Source organism: Macrobrachium nipponense, chromosome 30 (assembly GCF_015104395.2).
Source record: "Macrobrachium nipponense isolate FS-2020 chromosome 30, ASM1510439v2, whole genome shotgun sequence".
In the NCBI taxonomy this organism is placed as follows: Eukaryota; Metazoa; Arthropoda; class Malacostraca; order Decapoda; family Palaemonidae; genus Macrobrachium; species Macrobrachium nipponense.
In genome coordinates, this window is record NC_087218.1 from 2,337,770 (window position 1) to 2,363,470 (window position 25,701).

The 25,701-nt window shown below is 39.7% G+C and overlaps 1 protein-coding gene across 3 annotated transcripts in view; it reads left to right on the forward strand.

Annotated features, from left to right (window-relative positions):
- Nucleotides 1-25,701, forward strand: part of LOC135202224 (probable JmjC domain-containing histone demethylation protein 2C) — a 651,505-nt gene that overhangs the window by 573,927 nt on the left and 51,877 nt on the right. The gene's annotated exons all lie outside the window — the stretch shown is intronic.

A 25,701-nucleotide genomic window follows, 5' to 3' on the forward strand; every position in this document is an offset into this window, starting at 1 on the left:
TCTCTCTCTCTCTCGCCAAACCTTTAACTTTTTAATACGGAATAACATCAGGCAGTTTTTGTTGAGGTTCCTTTGTTCAAAGAGATTACCGCATGCACATATGTTTATTTTGATTGTTTGCTCGTTCCTTCCGCTACATTGTAATCCTATTGAAGTGAGTGAGGAGAGATAAATGCACAGATATTATCGTTGTATTTTCTTATTGTTTTTCTTGATCTTATTGCGGTCGTGGTAACCAGGTAACCTGTCAGCAGCGTGGCATTTTGTGCATTCGTTCCAGCGACCCTAACACTTGACAGCGCCATGACGCTTCTGTAACTAAAGAAGGATAATGTCGCCAGGCCAGTATTGACGAGTGTTTTGCAGGAGTGCTTGCGTGTGCTCGCGCGTGCTTGTGACTGCATTGCTTCATTGCCTTTTGTGGGGGGGTGAATCTTTTTAGTCTTGAGTAATAAGTCAGGTTGTGCAACGTAGCTGTTGCACTGAATGATAATAATACTAGAAGCATATGCAGTGCATGTAATTATTTGACATGCGCCGGTATGTAATGTAAGTCCTGCATGTTGACGGGAGTGCGCATGATTATTCGCTACTAAGGAATTTACAATGTTTTTTGAACACGAATGATTCAGTTACTTGCAATTCTTTCATTATTGGGCTTTGATTTATATCACCAGGGACCGATTCAATTTATGTTTTGATATATTGGAGTATTGACGACGTCTTTGAAATATGTTCTTTTGGAATAACAGATCCACTTTTGTGTGTGTTACATATATTTAAAAGAAAATGATTCCCGATATTGGAATAGGCGAATCGAACAGATTCCCGGAAGTTAGCTGTACTGAGTTATCTTCAAATACGTGTAACTTATACATAACTGTGGATTTGTTTCTGAATTTCAAGACTCGTGCTGTTAAGAGAGTATTTTATTTGCTTTCATTATTGTTGTGTTTGTTTTTCTATCGTGACAAAAGCTTCACCTTTGATTGATGTTCACATCTCAGGATGGTGTTCTTTAGGTCGGGTTCAGTGTTGCTTCAGCCGAAATTGGTTTTAGACACCAAGTTATGACAACAAGTTATTGGTTGCTTGGAGCTGCTTCGTTGCTTAAACCAGGCAGAGTTAGTGGTGCTGTACAAACTTGCGGCACGTTACACATAGTGATCAAAGAAAAGGAAAGAAATGTTATAAACAAATATAAAAAACTATTAACTTTGAAACAAGAACTTAGTGTGGGCTATGGGGAATCATATCATATTTATATATTATTATATATTATATATATATTATAATATAATAATATATATTATATATATATATATATATTGTGTGTGTGTATATATATATATATATATGTAATATATATAAATATATAAAATATATATATATATATTATATATATATCATATGTCAAAGTAATTATGATAACTAATGACTTAACTTAATAATAAGTCTGTTTCGCCAAACACTTTTCAAAGTGGAGGTGGTGAAAGCTAGTTGCAATGGAATTCTTGCTCAATAGCTATTTGGCATATACCCAAAGCATGTCATAATTCGTAATGTCACAATTTCGTATTGGAAAACAAAGAAAAAAGTCACAATTAATTTGCAGTCTTTTATTTGTGCTAAACACGAAGGTGGATGGATATACACGGGTTAAAACCCTTGTGGGTCACCATCAAGGAAAAAATTAATGTCACTTTTTGCCTAACCAAAGTATATTTTAGTTTAACCAGACCACTGAGCTGATTAACAGCTCTCCTAGGACTGGCCCGAGGGATTAGATGTTTTTACGTGGCTAGGAACCAATTAGTCACCTAGCAACGGGACCTACAGCTTATTGTGGAATCCGAACCACGTGATATCGAGAAATGAATTTCTATCACCAGAAATAAATTCGTGATTCCGCGTTGGCCGAGAATCGAACTTCGGACCACCGGATTGATAGCCGAGCGCGAAAACCACTCGTCCAACGAGGAACTTTTAGCCGAAATGATGACCTTTTTTTTTTTTCCTGTGACATTATCACCTGGATTCGTCTTCCTCAAAAATTGCTTTGCGAAGCTCTGTGTGCGCCGGCGCGATCCTCATCCTTTGGTTTCTTGACATCATCTCTCCTGTTCTTTGAGCAGGTCACGAGAATTTACCGATGAATGGTTTCACACAAGTGGGTCGATGATTGGCCTCGTCGAGGCGCCTCTCTGAGGCTTGTGTCATTGGGATTTGCTTGTGTCTACGTTTTGGGCGGACTAGTCATGACTCACGTCAGGGTTTCACACACAGTCGACTAATGCCGGTCGTGTTAATTCACTGCTTCAGTCGAACGAAATGACTGACGGACGAGAATTTAGGGAACCTCCCCTTGCGGTCCAGACCGTGCCTACCCCATACTATTTCTTCCTCGTACCTATAACCGAACGCGGTCTACTCTCCAGGGTCTTGGTCTACTCGTCAGTCGAGCGCGCTTGCGACAACACACACACAAAGAGCTCTTATGTTTGAAGTAAAGAAATGGTGCTGGTAAGTCAGGTGTGGCATTTCAAAGACATCCTAATCGCCTTAGTACTCCGCTACCACCGTCTCCCTTAACGTTGGACATTGGCCTCTCATGAGATGTTGCTTGCTTGTTGTGAGCCTTTAAAGATTTCAAGCAGCGTTCTCCTCTCTCTCTCTCTCTCTCTCTCTCTCTCTCTCTCTCTCTCTCTCTCTCTCACACACACGAAGAGGCCCTGTTCCACTTCTGAAGTGTGAATGCAGTGCTTACTGGTCTTGTCATCAGCAGTGTCACCGTTTTGCGATTCATTTGGTTGTCTTCTCTTTATCTCGATGCAGTCGTCGTCTTCATATTCAACAAGTAAATCCTGATAGCAAAATCTAGATGGAAAACAAGTTTCTTCTATGATTTTCTTCGTTTCCGCGACTTGTAGGTTATTCATCGAGTAGTACATGTGTGTGTGTGTGTGTGATTTTATAATTAAAATATTTCCTTACATGGAACTCTCTAGTTTGATTGACACCGAGTCAAGCAATAGTTAAGGACGAATCTCGTCGGTCGTCTTTATAGATAAACGAGCATTGAATATTCTGACCGCATCTCGTAAATATACTTATTATAATTGCATGAAGACAAGGTGTGCTCGAGTGTATGTCCGGGATGTATAAGTGAACAAATCTGAACCAAATACAGGCCTTCTTGTTTGATTATAATTATCAGTAGGAAGCGTGTAACTGGAGAGAGAGGAGAGAGAGAGGAGAGAGAGAGAGAGAGAGAGAGAGAAGAGAGAGAGAGAGAAGCTTAATAACGTAGTTATGAAACCGTTCAAGGAGTCAGCAGGCGTTTAAGGGGTGGTAGAGTCGGGTGGGTGGATTTGGGGGGTGGGGGGTGGGCTGTAGTTTAAGGGTCAGTGGTGATGAGGATTATTATTAACGAGCGCCGTGAGGAACTCCCGGGTCCACCCTCACAAGAAAGTACACGTGTGCGTTTAAAGAGAGAGAAAGTGAGGGAGGAAATGGTTCTCCCACAGATTTAAGCAGGTGACCTCTTCGTCGACCTCACCTATGTTTATAAAATCTTTTCCTACTTCGGGCTGGCGGTTTTGGAAGGAAAACAAAATGAAGTTCACCCCAGAATCTCGATGAGTTCCTGGCCGCTGAAAACCGGCGGAATTAATTATGCTTCATTCATACACCTATACGTTATAAGGTTCCCAACAGCAGCACAACAAATCCCCCTTTAAACTTTGTACTATTCGCCCCCCCCCTTTTTTTTTTTTTTTAAATGTGTTTATTTGATATATTATATCTGTGACCTCAATCGCAGCGCAAATTAGTCGGCTGGCCTTCAGGCACTCCTTTCACCATTGATGTATCAATGGAAGCCCTGTGTGAGTTTGCTTGGTCATTCTTAGTTCTTTTCTCGCCCCCGACTCTCACTTGTGAGGCCACACAGTTAGTCACCACACCGGAATAAACGAAAACGAGAGAGAGAGAGAGAGAGAGAGAGAGAGAGAGAGAGAGAGAGAGAGAGAGAGAGAGCGCCCACCTGTCAATGGTGTATATAATTAATAGAGATGTTTATTGTGTACCAGAGAGGCACAGTTGAGGGAGTGAGGTTACACAAACGGGGCGGAATTAGCGCAAGTCTGTTTAAAAGGTAATGAAATGACTGAATGGGCGACAATTACTCCAAAGCCTTTGTGATCGATCATTCCCAGCGTATTTTCAGCTGCGTCTTTCAGCATCATTTTTCTTTTCCACACTTCGTCGGTAAACTCGTTATTTTCCATTGATGATACCACGTCGTAGAAGGAAGGCGAAAGTTTTTTCCTAATAGGATTAATTAGAGTATGAATGGTGGCTCGAGTAGGAAAATAAAGTAACACGATGAAATCTGTTAATAAGAGCGTCTCGGTTAAGAAGTCTTCTGTGCAGCTTTGCCCTCGCCAGCCCGGGGTTTGTTCGTCCTGTGAAAGAACCAGTTATGCAAAGTGATTTGCTTCCCCAGGCGGAAGTATTCAGTCTTCGTCGGTGTTCAGAAGGAGTCTTTTTCATAAGAGAAGGAATCCAGTGAAATACTCTTCATATGTTTGTTAAATGTAAAAGTTTACTTTCCTGATAACTACTAAAATACGCAGCGTTCTGTTTATGAAAGTAAGAGGACATGGTAAGAAGAAAAATTACCATTGTGAAATTATGTAGATACTATGAAATATCTGTAAATCTGCATTAATGTTTTTTCTAATAAAATATAAAAAAAAAGTCGACGTGATTGCATTGAAAGGAGGAATAGATTAAGTATGGGTGTAATGACAGGATTTAGGAGTTGACGAAGGGAAAATGAGGTTGCTTCAAGGGCACTTTCAATGAAGAATGCTCAAAGTATGATTGTCAGGGAAATGAGGAGGTTAGTGGAGAGGCTGAAGAAGGAGTAGGCGTGAGGTAATGGGATGGTGACACGCGAGAAGCTGCTCTGGCAAGGTAGAGAGACGCTGCAATTGAGAGGTAGACCAGGATGTGTCAGCGATATCGGAATGTTGTAAAAAGTTCTCGGGGGAATGGCTGAATGGAATACTTATTCCTGTGTAGAGGTGGCTGTCGGAATGACTTGACAAGGGTGGAAGTCGGCCACCGAAATTTAGTCTTTATAGAAGTATAACATTACTGAGTATTCAGTGGAAGCACGGTTCTGGTGCCAGGTCACGAGAGCGGACGTTTCCGAATCTTATCGCTCAAAATCTGTGATGAGGTTTTGATTGAGAAAGCAAGGGATGTGGGTATAGGCAAGGAAGGGAAAAGAGGTTGGATTAAGTACTTGTTCAAATAAAATATTTCAGAAGTTTGAGAACGAAGAGAAAAAGGTGTGTGCTGTATATATGTTGGAAATGGAGTGTGTATAGTGTTTATTATGTGTTGTGTGAATGCCATATACCAGTGAGTAATTTCGTATTTTAGTGGTGAAAGCCCATACTTGCGTTGGTATATGTATATGGAAGGGTGGCTGATTTGATGCCAAATTTGGTCTAACAGAATGCGGTATGTGTTAGTGAGGTATGCCAAGGAAAGGATATATGTTTGGGGGGTAAAGTTCTAGGATAAGAAACAGGGTCTTCAATGTTGTATGCAATTGCTGGTTGCAGAAGTTCGTAAGGGATAGTGAACGGAAGTTGTAGAAACATGTAAAGGTATGAAACTCCAAGGAAGGGAAGAAAGTAGCTTTTGATGAGTGTCGTTATATGAGAAACAAAACGCTGGAGAACAGAGCAGACGTTTTGTATTATAGAAGGTGGAAGTTTGGAATAATTGCTCGATGTAGAATATGAACGAAGGTGATGCTAGAAAGTTAACATTTGTTAAAATGATGGGAGTGAAAACCCATTACTTAGCTTTCTAAGTCATCCCTTAGAAGGTTAAGATTATTTACATCGACTATGAGTGAGGTTTTCTCGCTACTAAGCTGCGAGCAGATTATGAGTCGGATAGAAACTTGTTCACATGTCATGACCGAAAAATCCTTGATTTGATGAGGTATCGACACAACCAGATTAGAGCTGGCGCGTGAATTTAAGAGAATTACTCCTCCAAAGTGATCGGATTCATTGGGTCATACATCTGCTCATGGTCTAGGGTCGTTGGGCTTAGATCTTAAATCATGAAGATAAGCTGAATGATAAGGGGGTATTAGAACTTCAGTTATCTAATCGCTGTCTTGGAAACGTGGTGGCATTTGGTTGTCTCCTAGATGTAGTAGGTGGTTTTTAGATAAATTCGAAGAAGCGAAACTGCTTCGTCGTTTCGTTCTGTGAGTAATCCTGACTTATCAAAGGGAGGCCGTTGCTGGAAGGTGCACCATCTTGAGATAATGACCGAAGTGGCTTTTCATTACTATATGAGGTATGCTTTTATGCAAATTGAAGCGACATGATCTCTGAATGTCAGTGAATAGATGAATTGAATAAATCGATCAGAAGTCGGCTCTTCGATTGCCGTTAATGTGGTTTAGTGGCGTTGCCTGAGTATATGTGAGCTTTGCTTTGTATCTTCGAAGTCGTAACGGTCTTTCATGTGACAAGGGAAACAAACCTGTTTAGGTTTCAGCTGGGTCTCGTGAAAGAATAAAGGCGCCAGTCATTGGTGTAAGCCTTTCGAGAGAGAGAGAGAGAGAGAGAGAGAGAGAGAGAGAGAGAGGAACTAGATGTATTCGAGGTCAGTAAGTGTACAAATTAAGTGAATTTTGATTTGGTCATTGAAAGTCACGATATCAACTCCAACTTGAGATTCAGGTTTGTAGTGGTCGGTCACTCTTGAGTTAGAATTACGACACGTATGAGGACCGTGATCTCCATAAACATGTAGCATTATGTTGGTGAGAAAAAAATACAATCGTTTGCCTTATTTTTTGATTGTGAGAGTTCTGATGCGTTGGCAGTGGTTTACTTGTACTGAGCTTGATAAATCCACAGACCGGTAACTGAGCGCGCAAATAGAGAAAAAGAAATTAGTGGCTCAGTTAAGGGTTATAGAATTGAATGGAAAGACTGGAGATTCAAGAGTTCCATTTTGTATATGGGCATTGATGCTTCTTCCTTTGTTTAAAGAAGGAATGACCTCTGGCAGGCTGTAGGTTTATGGCTCCGAATTTGGCACCCATCGGGTGGAAGTAAACATTTTCTGCAGTTATTGTTTGGGTCTGGGTTGTAAGACAGGAGTCAAGTCCAGAAGCGGACGAGAGGAGAGAGAGAGAGAGAGAGAGAGAGAGAGAGAGAGAGAGAGAGGTTGGGGGGGGGGCTTCTACTTGAATCTACCGTCTTATCGCAAGCCAGGAATGATTTTCCTTCGGCTCTCGGCATCTGTTATCACTTCTAATCACGAAGCCAATAAAGGACAAAAATAAACGAAATCGCGTTTTTTCCTTTTTAATATATATATATATATATATATATATATATATAATATAATATATATATATATATATATATATATATATATATCATATATATGATCATAAAGGAAAATGTGGTGGGTTTTATGAAAGTGATATCTATTGCGAAATCACTTTCCTGAAGAGAAGGGTAACGAAACTTCTTGAACAAATGCAAAAGAAAAAAAATCTGCATTTTATAGTTCTCTACTTGAGCGAGTGTTCGCTAAACTTGTGTAGATGGCATAATTCAGATAATCATGGAAACGAGAATTTTATCGCTTTCCTAAATGAAGTATTTTTCAAGCATTTTCATGACGGGATTTTATGAAGTTCGGAGGTTATTTGTTAAGAAATCGCCCGTTTAAGTCACTTTGTCCAAATTCCGGAGTGTAACTGACCGAGGAGAGTTACGATGGTGCTCGCTTCTTTATGCTCATCTGTCTCGTCTTATGCTGTCTCAGCATCTCTGTTGCGTGATTACTTTTATACGAATGATTCTTATTGCCACTGTGACGAAGTCTCGAAACCGGAAAAGGCGAGCCAGGAGTTCCGTATAAGTCAGTCCACGCATAATAATCAATCCTAGCAACCGAGAGTTGGTGTTCTCCAGAAGTTTAGGCGTAGAAGAAAGATAGAAGTTGCTATCAGCTATGTCTGGTAGATAATACGAACGTGTAATCTCCTTATCTCCTGTTTTATCGGTGTATCGTATAATATGTCGGCGTGGCTTTTATCATTCGTAATAGGCCTTGACCTTTGCTTTCTCTCGGGATGGATTGGAGGAGGAGGGGGAGGGGGAGGGTGGGAGGTGCTGCTATAGTGGATTCACATCAATCGTGCATTTGATTTCTAGGCCAGTCTCTTACGACGCTCCTGACTGGCTGTTGATAAGCCAATCACAGGGCTGGAAACTCACAGTCTCTCTCGAGAGTTCTCATAAGCAGGATGTATGTTCCACCTTTCCTGAGAGATACTTTAGAAAGACGCATCCCTCAGGAGAGGTGAAGCTTACATCCTGCTTATGTGAACATCTCTCGAGAGACTGAGAATTTCCAGCCCTGTGATTGGCCTATCAACAGCCAATCGGGAGCGTCGTAAGGGACTGGCCTAGACGTCAGATGCCACGGTTGATGTGAATTTAGTATAAGCAGGGAAGTCATGGTGTGGATTGTTGATGATTTACTTCAGGTGGCATCGTATATCATCACACAAGTCATGTGTTCGTGAAACTGTTTCATGGCAGACGAGACGAACGACGTTCTGTCTAAACGCGGAAATCAGTCAATCTGGGTTGCCACGTTTCGTAATCCCCAGTGTAGTGCTTGTGCGAGGAAAGTGAGCCAACTGTCTGTGTATATACCTCTTGTTTGGATACACTTAGCGGGTATTGTTTTTAAGTACAGTCACTGAGCAATATTTCAAAGGCAAAGTGGTGTGTTGCACGTTTATGTATAACTTAATTAATGAACAAATGAAATTGTTCCTTTTAGCATGAAAATCTCCATCATATATATATATATATATATATATATATATATATATCTATATATATATATAATATATATAATAATATAATAATAATAATTATAATAAAAGGAGCCCATAAAAAAAGCCAAAATATAGAATTTCAGACTGCCGGTTTTCTCTGAAGAGAGAGAAATATAGTAATTTCTTTCTATATTTGCGTTTATTTAAAGGTTCCTTTTATTAGATGGAAATCTGTTGTAACAGAACATTTTTACCTGTCATATATATGTATATATAATTAGTGTGGTAAGATATTCGGATTATGTGTTTGTTACAGGTTAAAGTCCAAAACTGTAACCGATATTTTCTAGGCGAACCGTCAACATTTTATGAATTCATTCGCTGTAGTAAATCATATTATGGAAAGTTCCGCCTCGTACTTCGAAGGCTTTTCCTGTTTAATATAGACAGATATGAGACAGTTTGATTAATGTTATTACCAGTCGTCTGTTTTAGATCTGTTTTCCATAACCTTAAGTGACTACCTATTTTCTTCGTTGTATTGCAACACAAGTACCACGTGGGGGTTGATGGTAACGCTTCACTCCCCATAGTGAACAAAGCGGCCACATGTTTGTTGATTCTCTCTCTCTCTCTCTCTCTCTCACACACACACACACACACAGATGCACCAATGCTCATAACATTTTCTCAGCAGCCAGCATTAATTCTCAGGCCACTCGATATGACCATTGCCTCCAGTATTTGCCAGATGCCATTTGTACCCTCTTTATCGCCACCACACAGACATGAATCATTCTTATTGAAAACCAGTTTGAGATAGCTGCACTGCGCTGGCCTTTTTCCTTCGGGTATTTTACATAATGGAACGAGGCATTGAAATAAGAGAGACGCGGAAGCTCGCAGTCTGTGCATGCACATGGCAATAAATACGCAGCCATATGCTAATCTGTCTGTAACAGATAATAGCGGTGAATGTAACGAGGAAGGGCCGGATGTTGGTGATGATTGTGTGTGATGTCACGTGGTGGAGCAGCGAACCAATGCATCAAAACTTTCTTTGGATGCGCTCGATCATACTGAAAGCCACCTTAGTACTATGGTAATGAAAATGGGCTAGGCCGCTTTGAAAAGTTGAAGGTAAAAACTAACCACAGAGAGAGAGAGAGAGAGAGAGAGAGAGAGATACTAAATAGCCTTGCATTGATACGTGGCTGTGAGGTTCTCGGCGGCGATGGCCTGGGAGGGACTCATGAGCCCCCGTACACTTGTTGCGACTGCCGCTGTTTGGTAGCCAGTCGCACTTTAGACTGTGATGGAGTTGCTATGTACAGCTCTGTATCGCTCCTTACCTAGGATTAAGACCGTTTAGCATCTTTTACTTTATGGAGTATTATCTCGAACGGATTAGTGTAATATCAAGGTGGGTAAACCAAAATTAAAGTGAAATTTAATAGAAATCTGTTAAGCCTAGGGTGTGATTCCCGGATTGGCTAGAACGTGTGCGTCCATTTGTTTTAAGTTTTTCTTTTTTTTCTCTAGTGAAGTTTTTCTTATAGAAGTAGTAGTGATGATATTGAATGTTACTTTTGAAAACTATTATACGCGTCGTGAAAACAATTTACCTCATGAAAAGTCCTAGTTTTCTACAAGTGAATGTAGACTAGGCGAGACTTCGCTTTTTTAATATTTTTCCCCTTCTGCCGTCGTGGTTACAAATCATTTTAATCGCATTTTACCCAGTGACTTATTCCAGTGGCCTTATGTAAGCCTTAGGAGACGTAGTAAATTCCGTTCCAAAATTTCACCCTACGGAGAGCAAGCATAAGATCAGCGTCACCGTTAAATGAAACAGATGAGGCTAGTCTCGCTCTTCTACAAACATGGAAGGCTACGCCATCTTTTCTTCCTTTATAAATTCCGCATAACATTTCGAGATGGCCTTGACGTGATGTGCAAGTGTTGTGGTTACGTATGCAGTCTGAAAATTGCACGGATTGTCCTGTTCCTAGTCTCATATCATGTATTTCCGACAAGAAAGTTTAGGATGCCTAATTCAAGCCACCTCTGGTATGAAAGCGGGTGATTTCATGTGTTTAACAAAATGGCCCTAATTCGTCTATTGACTGAAGAAATTTTACCCTGTTGACGAAGTGCTCGCGTTAAGGGAATTCTTGGCTAACCCCAATTCAGAAATCGACAAAGAAAAGTGGAGATTGAACTGTGGTTGGGATGGTTGGTTGCCTTGGTCACTTACTACGGCGGGATTGGAGGAGAGATCTCTTAACAGCCGTTTTCTGAAGGGCAGGCAACACAGGAGTTTAGCAAGCTGTCATGGCGGCTGGCCTGCCGCAGGGTGCTCCCGCCGGTGTGTGCTGCTGCTGCTGCTGCTGCATCCGGTTGCTGTGCCTGGGCGGTGTTCACATGTCACTACCAAGCATATCTTCATCATCAGAAAGACCTGCGGTAGCATAGCATGGTCATATTTATTTCTGAAAAGTGTTCCCCCGTCATCTGATCTCCAGTGATGTTTTTTCCTTCGTTTAAGTGGAAATAATCTATTTATGATATTCCATTTATTACGGCTGCTACGATACCGACATATTGATGGACGGTCCGAGTAGGATTCTTATTGTACGTGTCTGAAAAGAGAAACTGGCCGATCATTCCAAGAAGCACTGCACGCAGCCTTCTCTGTGTGGACTAAATAGGCTAAGGTGGCCGAGAGTAGAATGCTAGACGTAGGCCGGCTTCTGTAGCCTAGCCAAAAGAAATTCAGTGTAAAACATATGGAACGGTTTTGCCACCTTGGGAAACGACTTCGTTGGCAGTTACGGTGGCTCTTGTGGGAACGTCTGCTGGGAAACTGGTTTTTGGATAATTCGAATGCAACAGGCAACTCTGCAAGCTGGAAATAGAAGACATACGGCTAATGAAGTTATTGTATTGGGCCTCAGTGCGGAAGATTTCAGCAAGCTAGTTGGTATTTGGCCAGACAAGTGTGCTAAAGATGTCGCTTTCTTAACGGGAAAATGGCGAAGACCAAAACGGTAGGCTTATTTAAATAAGGCTGTAAGAACTAATATATGGAGACGTTACGTTACTTAAGGAGACGTTGCCAATCTTACATATGATAAGTTCAGTAACGTTGTGCCAGTGTAGTGACGATTGTGTTCAGCTATCAAAATGGTATAACGGAATAGCCTATAAGGCCTCCCTAGAAGATTAATTGCAACGGCTGTTTTGTTTGTTTGTCGTCCAACCGACGGTGTAGGAATGTGAAATTAATTACTTTTCGCTCGAAATATTTTTGAAGAGTTGTTCGATTTGACTTGTATGCTGCTCTGTTGAAGTTTTGCCCTTCGAGTATCCAAGGTTGGTGTGTTAAGTTGATAAATCAAGCAAATCCACATCTTACAGAGTGCCACACACATACCTAGCCAACGTTATGTATTTGAAGAATTAAAAGACTACTAAATAAGCCGGCAGAGATACACGATCCTTGCATAATTAATGAGTAGTGTCGTATTGGGAAGAGGTGGGGGATGCAAGGGGTCCCATTTAGGGGTTAGAGGAGTGCCACCACTAGAGCATTGAATCTTGTGACTGTATTTATAGCATGGGGCCCCTCGGCAGCTCAATAATCAATACGCACGCGGTGGTTGTGTTAGAGAGAGAGAGAGAGAGAGAGAGAGAGGCTATGCTTGTTTGTGTTCGTTTGTATGGTTGGCCGACTCTCTCTCTCTCTCTCTCTCTCTCTCTCTCTCTCTCTCTCTCTCTCTCTCTCTCTCTCTCTCTCTCACACACACAAGTGGGAGCCGATAACTTTAAAGCGAGGTGAAAAGTAAGGTTGAATAGTGCCAGCAGTGAATGCTTGATACGTTTAATCTTTTAACTATTTATGTGACTGCCAATAAATCCAAATGGATGGATATGAAAAGAAACTTGTGCCAACACACGCTGTGATTGTTCAATTTAGTTTGCATATCGTAATCCCATATTTCTGTGGCCCAAATACCGTGCATCCGTCCATCCAAATCACGGATAATTATTGCAATTCTTATTCAACTGTTCATGTATCGCATCACAGTTGTGTAAATGAACTGTCGCTTGATTTATAATTAGGATTGCAGTTTCTATTTCCGTCTTTTGAGTAGGCGGTAGACATATTAAAACCGTTTAGTGCCTTTGGTGGCATTCAAAATGGCGTTGTTGCTACATATATTGGTAGTTTTTGTTTTCGAGGTATGTGGTTAGATAGCATTTCATTCATTTGTGAGCCGCTGCTATGAAGTTTTGTTTTTTTATTGGGTTCATCCTATGTGTATTATTGTGAGATCAAATCGGATTAGTTTAAGATCTTTTGAAATATTTTAAAGATTATGGTTACTACGGTGAAGAGAGAAGAATGCTCCTTTCAAGGACACCTCATTTTTATTCAGTTGAGATAACTCCAGATCCAAGGATGAGGAAATGTCAGGAACAACGTTAATGTCTTGACATTTGAATTAATTTCTTAGTTTTATTGTAGGTTATTGTGGAAGGTTGTATAAAATGAAGGAATAATATCCAATTAAAATGAGATTGAAATAAAACGCTGTAAATTTTGTAAAGTAGAAAAAAACAAATTTGCATATAAAGGGACAATACCGTTATAGAAGTTAAAAGATCCAGCATCGAGGTGTAGTGTCGTTTGTGAAATAAGCAGGAAAAGCTAAGGAATTATATATTTGAACGTTCTGTCGCCGTTTGCAGCGAACGGTTGCGGCAGTTGCTTCCCTTTAAATCGGAGAGTATAAATACGACTAAAGATGTCATTACATTAGGAGGATTAACGTCCCAGGGTCCCCTCCTTCCCTCTTCCCCCCGCAACCGAGGAGAGAGAGAGAGAGAGAGAGAGAGACCAAAGGGCTACTGGTGTATTCGCAAATTTCTTTGTTCGACGCTTCGTGCGTCGTCCATTGTGTTTCTCGTTCGTTCAACTAGGCGGGCTTTTGTTTGTTGCTGCAGGCGTTGTTTGAATGCTGGGCTTGCTTCTTTTTCCCCTGCCTGATCTTATCAGTCTAGTTATACTCGGTTGATTAAGTTTTTGCTGTGACTTCATGATAGCGCATTACTTAGCAAATATCGATGGAAAGGTGTGTTCGCTTTATCGAGGTTTTGTAGTGCAGTAGCGGTAGTGACATATGTGAGGTGGGGGATCGCCTCGGGCTGTTCCCAAGGGGACGAAGGGACTACTAGTGGTGGTAGTTATTGAGAGGGGGGGGGGGGGCTGGAGGGGTGGCTAGGGTTGGGAGATTGTCATTATGTCCAGCGCTCCGCTTAACCGCATACATTACCCACCAAAGCTTTGCTGCTTCAGTTTTGCTTATTTGTATGCAATATGCTGGGGCGTTTCGTTTCTCTATTTAATCTTCTTGTTACATGATTTGCTATGAAATGTTGTTCGCACTTATGCAGAAATGGCATAAATATATGTAGGTGGTTGTCTTGGCCAGATAAGAGAAAAAAATAGGCCGGGCTAATAAATAAAACTAGATAATTGTTGATTTTTTTTCGGCTTCAACACTACGATAGCAACTTAGTAGCGCAGTTATGTATACAGATGTATTTTCCACTGAATAGTATGTGAATCATGCTGGTAAATACTTCTCGCCTTCCGTAGAATTTTGTTGATTGTCGAGTCTGTCTGTGTTTTGTAGTGAATGTTAGTGATGTATTCGTGATTTTACAAAAGTTACCTACTTTAACGGGTGAAAGTGTACGCTGAAGAATGGCAAATGAATTGTGGCTAAGGTGAGACGTCGCTCCGGGCTGTGGGTCTGGTAGTTAGTGGTTTGCTCGAATATATCGTATGTCGAATATATATATATATATATATATATATTATATATTATATATATATATATATATAATATATATATATATATATATATATATATATATAGTATATATATATATTCTCTTTTAAACACCTTTAAAGCAGGCGTGATGCAAACTTGTTAGATTTATTGTAATGGTGACAACGACATTACTGAATCTTAACTACTTAAAACCCCCGACGAGGAACCACTGATGTCAGAAGAGGTTAATACCGTGTCTTTCTACCAGTTCGCTCGTGACTGGAATCCAGTGTTCTGGTCACGGACGCATGTCAGAGAGTAGTAAAAACTTCGGACTGTCTATATGCTGGTCGTGACTTCTCTTAGATTCCGTGCTGAGAGGGTTGAACTGTCACACATTGGAGATGGTCTCTGAGGAAAAAAAAAAAAAAGAAAGTCGGTAATATCTAATTTTAAATGGATTCAAACTGCATTGTTGACTTGATCCCAGTTACAACGGAGTGCAAATTTTTACATTTTCATTTTCATGGAGGAAGGACGTTATAACCTTCAAAATGCTTTTGTTATTTAACCTGCCAAGTAGACTATTTTTATATAGTTAAAGCTGCTGGTCTGTGACTAACAGCTTGAGGAGAGCTCACCAGAACCCCTTTAAAATGTAGCGCTGGTGAATTGTTGACGCCCTGACCCATTTAGTCATTTTCAGAGTCATTGGTATGTGACGTGACCAATGTTAATTATGTGCCGTCTGAAGTAGTACTGGTGTTGGTGGTTGAACCATTCAACCACTGTTGTTATTCTCTCCCGCAGTCTCTGTTTTTTATCTGTCGTCAGTCAGTCGTTCATATCTCTCTGTAACCTTGAACTTTTTATTTTTTTTATTCTGTCTATGCAGAGTTAGATAAGTATTTTGTTGAATGATATGTATACTTATTCTTTCTTCATAATGATACCTTGCGGATTAATATATTTAGTTTGATAAGCCTGTTATACTTAAGGTAGGTTTCTCGTTGAAATAGCATTGCTGATAACTTCGTGGTGTTCTTGTCAGTAATTAGGTTGGTTCCCTTTAACAATATCAGGCGCGCACCTGACAACTTGGAGGACGGAGCACAGATCCCTCTGGCTAACCAAGCCTGTGGTTTACCGCTCGGAACTATTTATTATTTTCTTTTTCTTGACTGCTATTGCTGCAGGGAAAAAACAAAAATAAAACATTGCCAATGTAAAGGGTATAGGTAGCACCATTTAGTCACGTTGTCCGCTTATCCCCACCCTTAATATGTTTTCATATAAGGATGAATGTAAGCCTCTTATGGGGTTGGGCTGCTACTGCTCTGTAATTTCCATTGTTTTTGAACTAGTAAAAACAAGTCTTGCAGAGGCAGATTGTGAGAGGCGTCTCGATTTTGTTCATTTTCATCAATAAGCCTTGTTTCCTTTGCTTGTTGGGTGTTTTAAGTCTCTCTCTCTCTCTCTCTCTCTCTCTCTCTCTCTCTCTCTCTCTCTCTCTCACGGACAAACAACCCACTGGCAAACTGCATGCTGCTTGGGAATGACATAAAACATTAGAATAAAAAAAAGGACCTTGGAGTCATTACTAAGGACTTAAAATCCACAAAACAATGCATAAAAGCTGAAAAAGATACATAAAGAGGCAGTTCAAATACAGAAAAAAAAGGAAACTGCTGCAGCTCACTGAGAAAGGACATAAATAGACTAGAAGGGGGTACAAGCAAAAGCCACAAAGTTCATTCCATCCATAAGTAATAGGTTACCAAAGACAACTTGAGAGTCTGAACATGTATGTAGGACTTCCAAACACGACGATTGCGAGGACAACTAATAGAGATATTCAACTTCTTACGAGATATGTGTCACATATAACAAACTGCCACCAGAAAGTTGTAAACAGCAGCAGTGTGGAAGATTTAGAGGAAGCTAGACAAAAAATAATAGAGCACGGTGAATGAATTGTAAAACCTGCTCCCAGAGATGGACTAAAGTCTTAGACATCCTAATCCTTATAACTCTCTCTCTCTCTCTCTCTCTCTCTCTCTCTCTCTCTCTCTCTCTCTCTCTCTCTCTCAATGAGAAAGTGGTGTGGGAGAGAAGGGGGAAGAGATCTTTGCATGATTAAGCGAATTGGAACATGCATCACCTTCGACGGAGTGTTGCAGACTAGTTTAAGTATTGTATCTAGCCTAACAGACCAGAAATACCAGTTTGGCTTCGTGATCACCGTTGTAAGTATAGAGAGGAGAGTGTTTCGCGTTGGTTTGGTGCCTCAGCCGTCGAAGGTGGCTGTGTTTTTCCGCAAGATAATCTCTAAAAAGCTAATTTGTCGAGTCGCAGTTGCTCTATTATTGGGACAGGAAGTTGAAAGGTAGATGTGAGTGGAAATCGCTTCTCTTTTCTATATTGACTCAATCCTGCTGAGAAATAATCATTTACCTATTGAACTTAATTTCGTTTTTGTTGTAAAAAAAATCTTTTCTCTCGTTTTTACAAGACAGCTATTGCTATTTATTGGTGACCTGAGTAATAGTTTAAAATCAAGAGAATGACCGTGAAGGAGTAAATGTCTATATTGGAAATTTTCTGAAGTTGGAGACCATAATGGAAATCTTGATTGTGAATGCCTAGTACTAGTAACTTGCCTGAAGTTATGAACCGATGAAGAAATCGTAATTTGTGACTGAAGGGAGAAGCTTGTGAAAGTTTGGCAATCTAGAGGACAGTGATGAAAAATGACCAAAGTTTTTAATGCTTTCAAGAAGGGTATGCAAAACTATTGGTGGTGAATAGGAGGCGGGAAGTTGAAGCCATCATAATTAAGGAACGTGTAAGAATAAAGGTGGTGTGCGGCTGTTGTTATGGTAGTGGATTGCTAAAATGAGAAGAAAATGGCCAGAACTCGGCAAAGCTCTCTGTTACAAAGGGATTGCTGATTACATTTGATTATAATTGATGTTATAAGCTGAGCTACAAGTTTGTTTTGAAAAGTTCTATGCAACAAACCCAAGGGCCCAGTAGAGAAAGTATAGTCGTCCTCAGAAATGCACACACACAAAAAATACCCGAGTTGAAAAGTATAATAAAGTTAGTAAATAAACAAGCCAATATATAAAGACTATGAGCGAGCAAGTCGGCTTGCGCAACTAGAAGTATCTGTACCAAGACTAAGCTCACGAAGTTCCAACTATTCACCTTGACCTTTCTGGAGACCATTCCACAGTTGGGTCACAAAAGGAATAAAACGAACAGAGAACTGGGGTAGGCTGTTCATCCTCTTAAGAGACACTTGGGGTTTAACTGAATATTTGGAAATGCTAGATGGGCTGTATATAAGTAATGGGAAGATCTGAATGCCAAGGGTGGTTAGTAGTAAAAATATATATATATCAGGTTTTTTAATTTAACGTTGAATTGGGTGATATTACTCTAATGCAGTTATCCCGAAGGGCAAATTTGCACTTATGTTTGAAAATGTGGTTTTTGTTCTGGCGATTTATAATGTCACGGTGATCGTTTATGGGAGTTGAGGCTTTTGAAAGTTTTTTATGTCCAGGATTAATAGAGTAATCCTGTTTATGTAGTAGTGGAATATGGACGTTTTCTGAGCGCGACTTTCATCTTTGTTCAGCCGTCAGGTTGTCTGTGTTTGGCCCCATCCAATATTAGGAAAGCTGTTCTCTAGTATGTATGTGTAAACAAATTGACGTCATGACTATGACTATGAAGAATTCCATACCTAACGAGATTCACCAGTGAGTCACAAATGTCAAGCTTTCGTCACAGGGGCGGGTAGGGGGAGAGACATACCTCGTTACATTTCAAAGCTACCTAGAAAAATAGGAAACGGATACTTGGAAAAACGCGTTATCGTATGTGTATCATCATCGTCCATCCTGAGTGAGAATTCAACACCGTTGCTCAAGTCCTTGAGGTTCATTTCTCACCAAAGGAGCCACCGTTGTTGGGAAAAATAAGTACATTTGCCCCAGTTGTATGAAAAACGACGTGTGGTAGAAGTGTGGACCATCCTGCCGTTACGCCATTTCACAGTACTGTGCTGTTCACTGCTTAAGGTCATATTCTAGGCGCTACAAGACAGACCATGGATTTTAGAAGAGCATAGTTGAAAACATGAGCTAAAGTGCATCAAGCAGACTAGGACCTGTACGAAATTGCAAGGTAGAATCTCTGGAAGAGTAAATAAAAGAATGAATCTGGAATAATGTATACCTCGATGGCCATTATACCCCTGTATAACATTTTCACTCGCCCATTTGTTATATAAAGTTAATTTTGTTTTAAAAAATACCAGTGCTAAAGAAGTGTTCAGTAGCCTTCGATTCATTTTGACATCAAGAAGATTAATTTTGACATTATCAAGAACTACGATTTTTTTGTTTTGTTTTACGAGTTGTGCTGTTATATGTCATTGCTTGAAAATTAGTGGGTGTCAGTAGATGCAGTTGAATTAAACCAAATTGTTGTGTATTCACGTGAAATGTAGTGCGAAGTCTGCAGTAGTAAAATCTAGGCGAGCATGTTGACAGCAAGGTTTGACGTGATGTATCAAGGTTAGTGAGAGGTTTCAGAAGAACATGGTTTAAATTGTAGGGGGGTGAAGGGGGAGTGATGATGACTTTAATGGGTGGGCGGGTTTTGGTGGGGAACGGAGGAGGTCGGAGCTAAGTTGAGGGTGATTGCACAAGTAAAACGTGAGTCAGCGCCGGGAGGAGGGAGAGAGGGAGGGTTTGAGGTTGGCGTAGAAGTTGCTGGTTCAACTTGAGTTACTGTTAAAGGATACAGAGAGAACCAAGTGCCACAAAAAGAAGAGAAACTGAACAGTTTAGTGATGATGTGACAGTTTGATGTGTCAGTTCTCTCTGAGTAGAGCGATGACGCTTTGATGGTGATGAACGTTTGTTAGACTTGATAGAAGTGGGTGAGAGGGAAACAGGTCAAGAGACCCACGACCCCGGATGTAGTACTTGCAGCCTCTTCTCATCAGTCCCTCCTTAACTTCATTATACTGCTATTGGCGGAGTAGGAGCCGTTTGGAATTATATGGGTAGTTTCATTTCACCTTCTTGACCGAACTGATGTGGAAGCTCTTTCTTAGTCGCTTATCAACAAATAGGGTTTAGTATTCATTTTTTTTTCTTTAGTTAGCCTGCTTCATTCTCATTGTTCTGTTGTGGGTAGGTATGCAGTAATCAAGAAGTTTGGTGTGTGTGTCAATTTCATGGGAGCCAAAGCATAGGGGCCTTCAAGCTGCCGAGAATAGCAATTTGGAATTTGAGTGCAACCCATCAAATTAACATGTTTCTGTGCTATTTAGTAGTCAAGTAGAATTTAGTAGAATTGTTGCGTTGATTCGCAAGGTCTGAATTATAATATATACATATTTAATAACGGATGTATGTGTTTTTTTGGCATCATGATAAGATAATGGCGAACTCCGGAAATCTCTCGTAAGTGCTCTTCGGCGAAAGCATCCTGTTGCAGGTGTCGTCACTTCCGAGCTCCGAGTGACTGAAAATATAAAAGTTAAAAAAAAAAAAAATTATCCCAGACATAAGACAGAATAGATTTTCTGTCGGCAAGTTTTTGTTTGTGGATATTAAGTTGGCCAGTTCGGTTACTTTTTATGGTCGATGCTTGTTGAAGAAACCGTGATCCTCTTCTATTCCATGCTACTGTATTATTTCAGTATAGGTGTGTGGTTTTCTCTGTTCTTCGTGTTTTGCTTTATAGTAGAAGACTTTTATTAGCTATAAAGGCGTCCAGTTTTTTGGAACCTTGTGATCGCTAGTCTTCAAGAGTTACGTTTATGTATACAGTGTATTATATATATAATATATATAATATATATATATATATATATAATATATATATATATATATATATATATATATAGTATATATATATATATATCTATATATATGCAATGTATATAAATATATATAATTATATTGTCTCCTCGTGACGTTAATTAGTTTCACTTTTTCGAAAGTCGAAACTGTAAAATAAAAAAAACCTAATGAACGAAGTTCTCAAGACCGTCCTATGTTAACTCTGCAGGGGCCAGCCTCCCCCCCCCCCCCCCCCCCCCCCCCAGAGGTAGACAAATTGCCTCTCGGCCTAGAAGGAGTCTGTGTATGACCTTTTAAATTTTTTCGAAGTGTAAATCATAAGAGTTTTCGTGTACCTGGATCTGACTTCATTACTCACATTTTTTTTTTTATACCAAGCTTATATTGCTTAGTGGCTAAATAAAAGTAGAAAATAGGGACTGGAAAAAAATGTGGTGATAGCGTAGGGGGTCGGTTAGCACTAATTGAACAGTGGCGAGTAGGTAAGTTCAGTCCAATAATTGCCTTTCAAGATACATACAATGTTCTTCGCTGTATCTTTTTGTTTGTTTTAATTTTTATGTACCTTTTCAATGATCGTATAACTGCCATTTTTCTCAAACTATCTCGACAGTTATATAATTGGATATTTAGCTTGCCAGTGCATTGTTTTTATCTAGTTCATATATATATTGAGATAGAGAGAGAGAGAGTGAGAGATCTGTATTCTAGGTTCATCAGACACCTGCTTCCCCACCCACCTGTACAGCGCGTAACGGAAATACCGCACATTGAGACCGCCAACACGCAATGCCTTGAGAGACCCCTTCTTGTAACCCTCCCCCAATATATATAGCCCCCAGCTCTCTCTCTCTCTCTCTCTCTCTCTCTCTCTTCTCCTCTCGTCTCTCTCTCTCTCTCTCTCTCTCTCTCTCTCTCTCTCTCTCTCTCTCTCAATATTGATCTTGTCCGAATGCACTCGCCTAGTGGAAGAATCATAACTTGCTGGTTAGTAGGCTAAATAGTTTGGATTTTTGTAGTTGTTGAGAGTTGGTGATAATCAGTTATAATTACCATACTCTTTGTTTTGTTTCTTCACCTTTCTTGGTGATAATCAGTTATAATTACCATACTCTTTGTTTTGTTTCTTCACCTTTCTTGGTCTGGTAGTTGAGAATACCATTTATGTTAATGTTAATTAATACTAAGACTTATAAGGGCTTGGTTAATTGGAGTTTTTGTAAAAGTATATCTTAAAAGGGATCACAGTTTGCTGTAAACTGTAGTCATAATTTTTTTACTTGTGTATTAGTAATTTTTGTTGGGTGGTTTATTCGATTGATAAGAGGTGAATCTAAATTTACTTTGTATTACCGTCTCTCCAAGTGGTGGGGTGGGCCTAGGGTGGGCTTCCCTAAGCTGATTGTTGAAGAACCTTTAGACTATTTCATTCGTTAGTTGAAAAGCAAGGAAAAGAGGAATACTGTTGGTTTTTGACCTAAGACGTTTTCAGAGTGAGGATGAAAACCTCAAACCTTTGGCATGCTTGAATTATAGACATTATAGCTGAGTGAGTCATCAAAGGGTAGTTTTGGTATGGACAATCACGGGTGAATGGACCTGAACAAGTACTGACAAGTAAGACAAGCCATAGCTTGGCTTAAATTCTTTTTTTTAATATTTTATTCAATTGGATAAAAGCGTTGTACGCCGTCTGACTGGATTACTCGAGGATGCCTGACGGAGACTAGTTATTGATCCTGCAATTCCTTATAGAGCGCCCTCCGTCTGTCACCTGAGAAACACGTGGGCCTTCAACCCTCCGGTCCCCTCCCCCCCTCCCCCCCCCTCCCTCACCATCTCCCCCTCCCTCCCAACTTCCCCCCTCCTCTGCATTCTCCGCACCACCGGCACCTACTCATTCACCCCCTTCCACGCTTTTCTTTCTCCCTCCCTCCCTCCCCCCACTAAACCATTGGCGCACACCTTTTATTACCAACCCCATGAACCTCCTCCTCCTCCTCCCCCCCCCCTCCCCCTTCCCCCCTCCCACCCGTTTTACAGTTAGAGTTCTTCCTTGTATGCATTGCCTCTCTCTCTCTCTCTCTCTCTCTCTCTCTCTCTCTCTCTCTCTCTCTCTCTCTCATATCGGCAGATGTTTTATACTACTTTCGTATTTTCGAACTGGAAACGGATTTTTTTTTTTTCCTTTTTAAATCGTTTATCGAAAAAGTCTTTCTCTTCCCCGTATCTGACGTAGCTTAATGTTCAGTTACATTTATTAAGGTTTTTATTACCTTGCTTTGGTGTATCAAGACTGTAATCGGTAGCTTTTGGACGTTTTTCAGTTTAAAGTAGAACGATGTTTGCCTTGCTCTCATATGCACAACTCGAGAAAAAGCTACGTGAGATAGCTACGTGAGATTTTGATTTATAAACCAATTACCACAATATAAAGTTAATATTGTAAAGAAATAACTGACATCAGTTTATCACAAATCATATATGGTAAAGCGGTTATAGGGTCTCAGTCTTTTGAAGGGCATTTAATGCCCCAAAATGGTAGTGGTTACACAACCATGACTTACGGTTCCCTAGGAAGTGCTAGTGGAGTTGGGTATAGGGCACAAAGAAGTTAGGTACAACCAAAAGGGATGTGTACTGTTGGGTTGGAGGATATGTCCCCTAAATGTTTGGTTGATTAGTCTCTCCTCCTGAGGGTAGTGGGAATGTATATGTTTCACTCGTGGGCTGCCCGGAAAGGCAATGAAACCATAGTTGCATTTCCTCTTCTCTGCAAGGTGTGTACTAAACGTCACTTAATATGACCAGAACCTTAAGGATTGCTCTCTCTCTCTCCTCTCTCTCTCTCTCTCTCTCTCTCTCTCTCTCTCTCTCTCTCTCTCTCTCTCTCTCTCTCTCTCTCTCAGCCACTGTACATTGGGTTGGGAATAACTTCCTCCCCTGGGAATTAAAATCATTGTAAGTACTTTAACAAGGCTGTATTCGAGTGTGTGTATTTATCTATTATACATATATATATATATATATATATATATATATAATATATAATAAATATATATATATATACCATGGTACATATACATATTCACACACATATATTTAATATATATATATATATATATAATATATATAGAATTATTATTATATTCTATAAATTCTTATTATTACTATTATTATTATTATTAATTATTATTATTATTATTATTATTATTATTATTATTACTAGTTTCGATTTTCAAACTTCGATCTTAGGGTAGAAAGGTCTTATGAAGAAACTGAGAAGTTACGAGGCCATTTGGTTATGCGTAAGTTTATAATTGTTGTATCCACAGTGAGAATCACATAAAAGAATTAAGAGAAGTGTTATGCTCATAACAACATATATAGTATAATTGTTATAACCACAACACTTCTCCCCTTTCTTATGTTTCTCGCCGTGGTTATAACAATTATATACATTATAACCAAGTGGCTTATTAACTTCTCAATTTCTTCCCACTAGTACTATTATATATTCTAACTAAAAAGCCTTACGATCGAAATTAGCAATTCTCGAACTCGTTCAAATCATGATTCGGATCTTGTAATTTCTTCACTTGGTTCTTCATTTGGATCTTAAGGATTTGAGGTGACTAGTATTTGTAAAAAGTGTGAAGAAATTTAAAAGTTAGAGGGCAATGTGGTTATAACAGAATTCACAATTATATACCGTTTAATATATATCTATTTCGTGGTTTAAAAAGCAGTGATAGACAGTGGCTAACAACCCGCATGTTTGAGTGATGAAATTCTTATACAGTATATATAAGATGAGGCATTTTTTTGTATAAAAAAAATGAATATAACTGGAATGGCATTTTTGGTGTGATAAATTTTTCGAACCAATCGGAATGTGTAAATAATTCACTCAATTAATAGGAGCTACGTATGCTCTGGACTTGAAGTACTACCTCTTTACATTATGCTTATGACATAAATAATGCTTCTGATAATGAATTCCGGGTAATTGACTCTCTTTGGGAAACTCGGACGCATTAAAAAGAGGATGATTCCCATAGAGTGAAGTTGAGGATGGGTGTCCTTACCTGTAGCCAACATGAAACAAGTTTTTCTTGATGTTATCCGAAGTGGTCTGACTGGTTTTTGTGAGTAAGGCTAGAAATGTGGTTATGTCCCACCCTGTTACAATGACCCTCACTTCCCATCTCTCTCTCTCTCTCTCTCTCTCTCTCTCTCTCTCTCTCTCTCTCTCTCTCTCTCTCTCTCTCATTTGTGTTTGTGTGAGAGAGAGAGATGTTTATGAAAACTTTTGACCTTACTGTAACAGGAGAAAGGGAGCATCAACCTTCTTGTGGAGATGGAAGTCTTGTTTAAACAAGGCTTTGGGAAGTCATGATGCTCTCTGGATTTGGAATTGTTTATGGTAGCCTATACCTTAGGAACTTTGAAGTGTAACCTGGCTTAATGTTCGTATATAAACGATCAGTAGCATCGCACTGGCACATGGTGAGAGAGAGAGTTAAATTTTTTCATTCTTTTTGTCTGCCTTGATTTTATTATAATTTGTTCTTTCAAATCAATATCTAGATACTAGGTGATACATTTTGTTATTGAAGTCTGGTTATGATTGAAAGTCTGCGTGCCAGAGTTGATAAGAGTCTGAACTTGGCTTCAGGGACAAAATACATGGCAGTATATCTAGTTTTCCTTGGATCTGATATAGTTGAAATGTGTGAATGGTCAGTTAACTTAAAAATGGCCATTTTAGGTTGCCAAGATTTTCATGCACCTCTATGAAGTGGGGGAACTGGAACGAAAAGCGCCCGATTGCTGTGGTTTTAAGGAAGTTTTGGAAATTAATTCTGATTTGGAACACACTCAGAAGTTTTGTGGAAGCAAAATTCAATTGTGTTAAATTTTACTTCAGCTTTGAATGATCTGCTTGACGTTGTAGATAATCCATGAACAATGAATGGTTTGGTTACTAAATGGGAAGAGATTTAGTTCCTCTGTTTAGGAAAAAAGAGGCGCAGCTCAAAAATAAAATTGTCATACT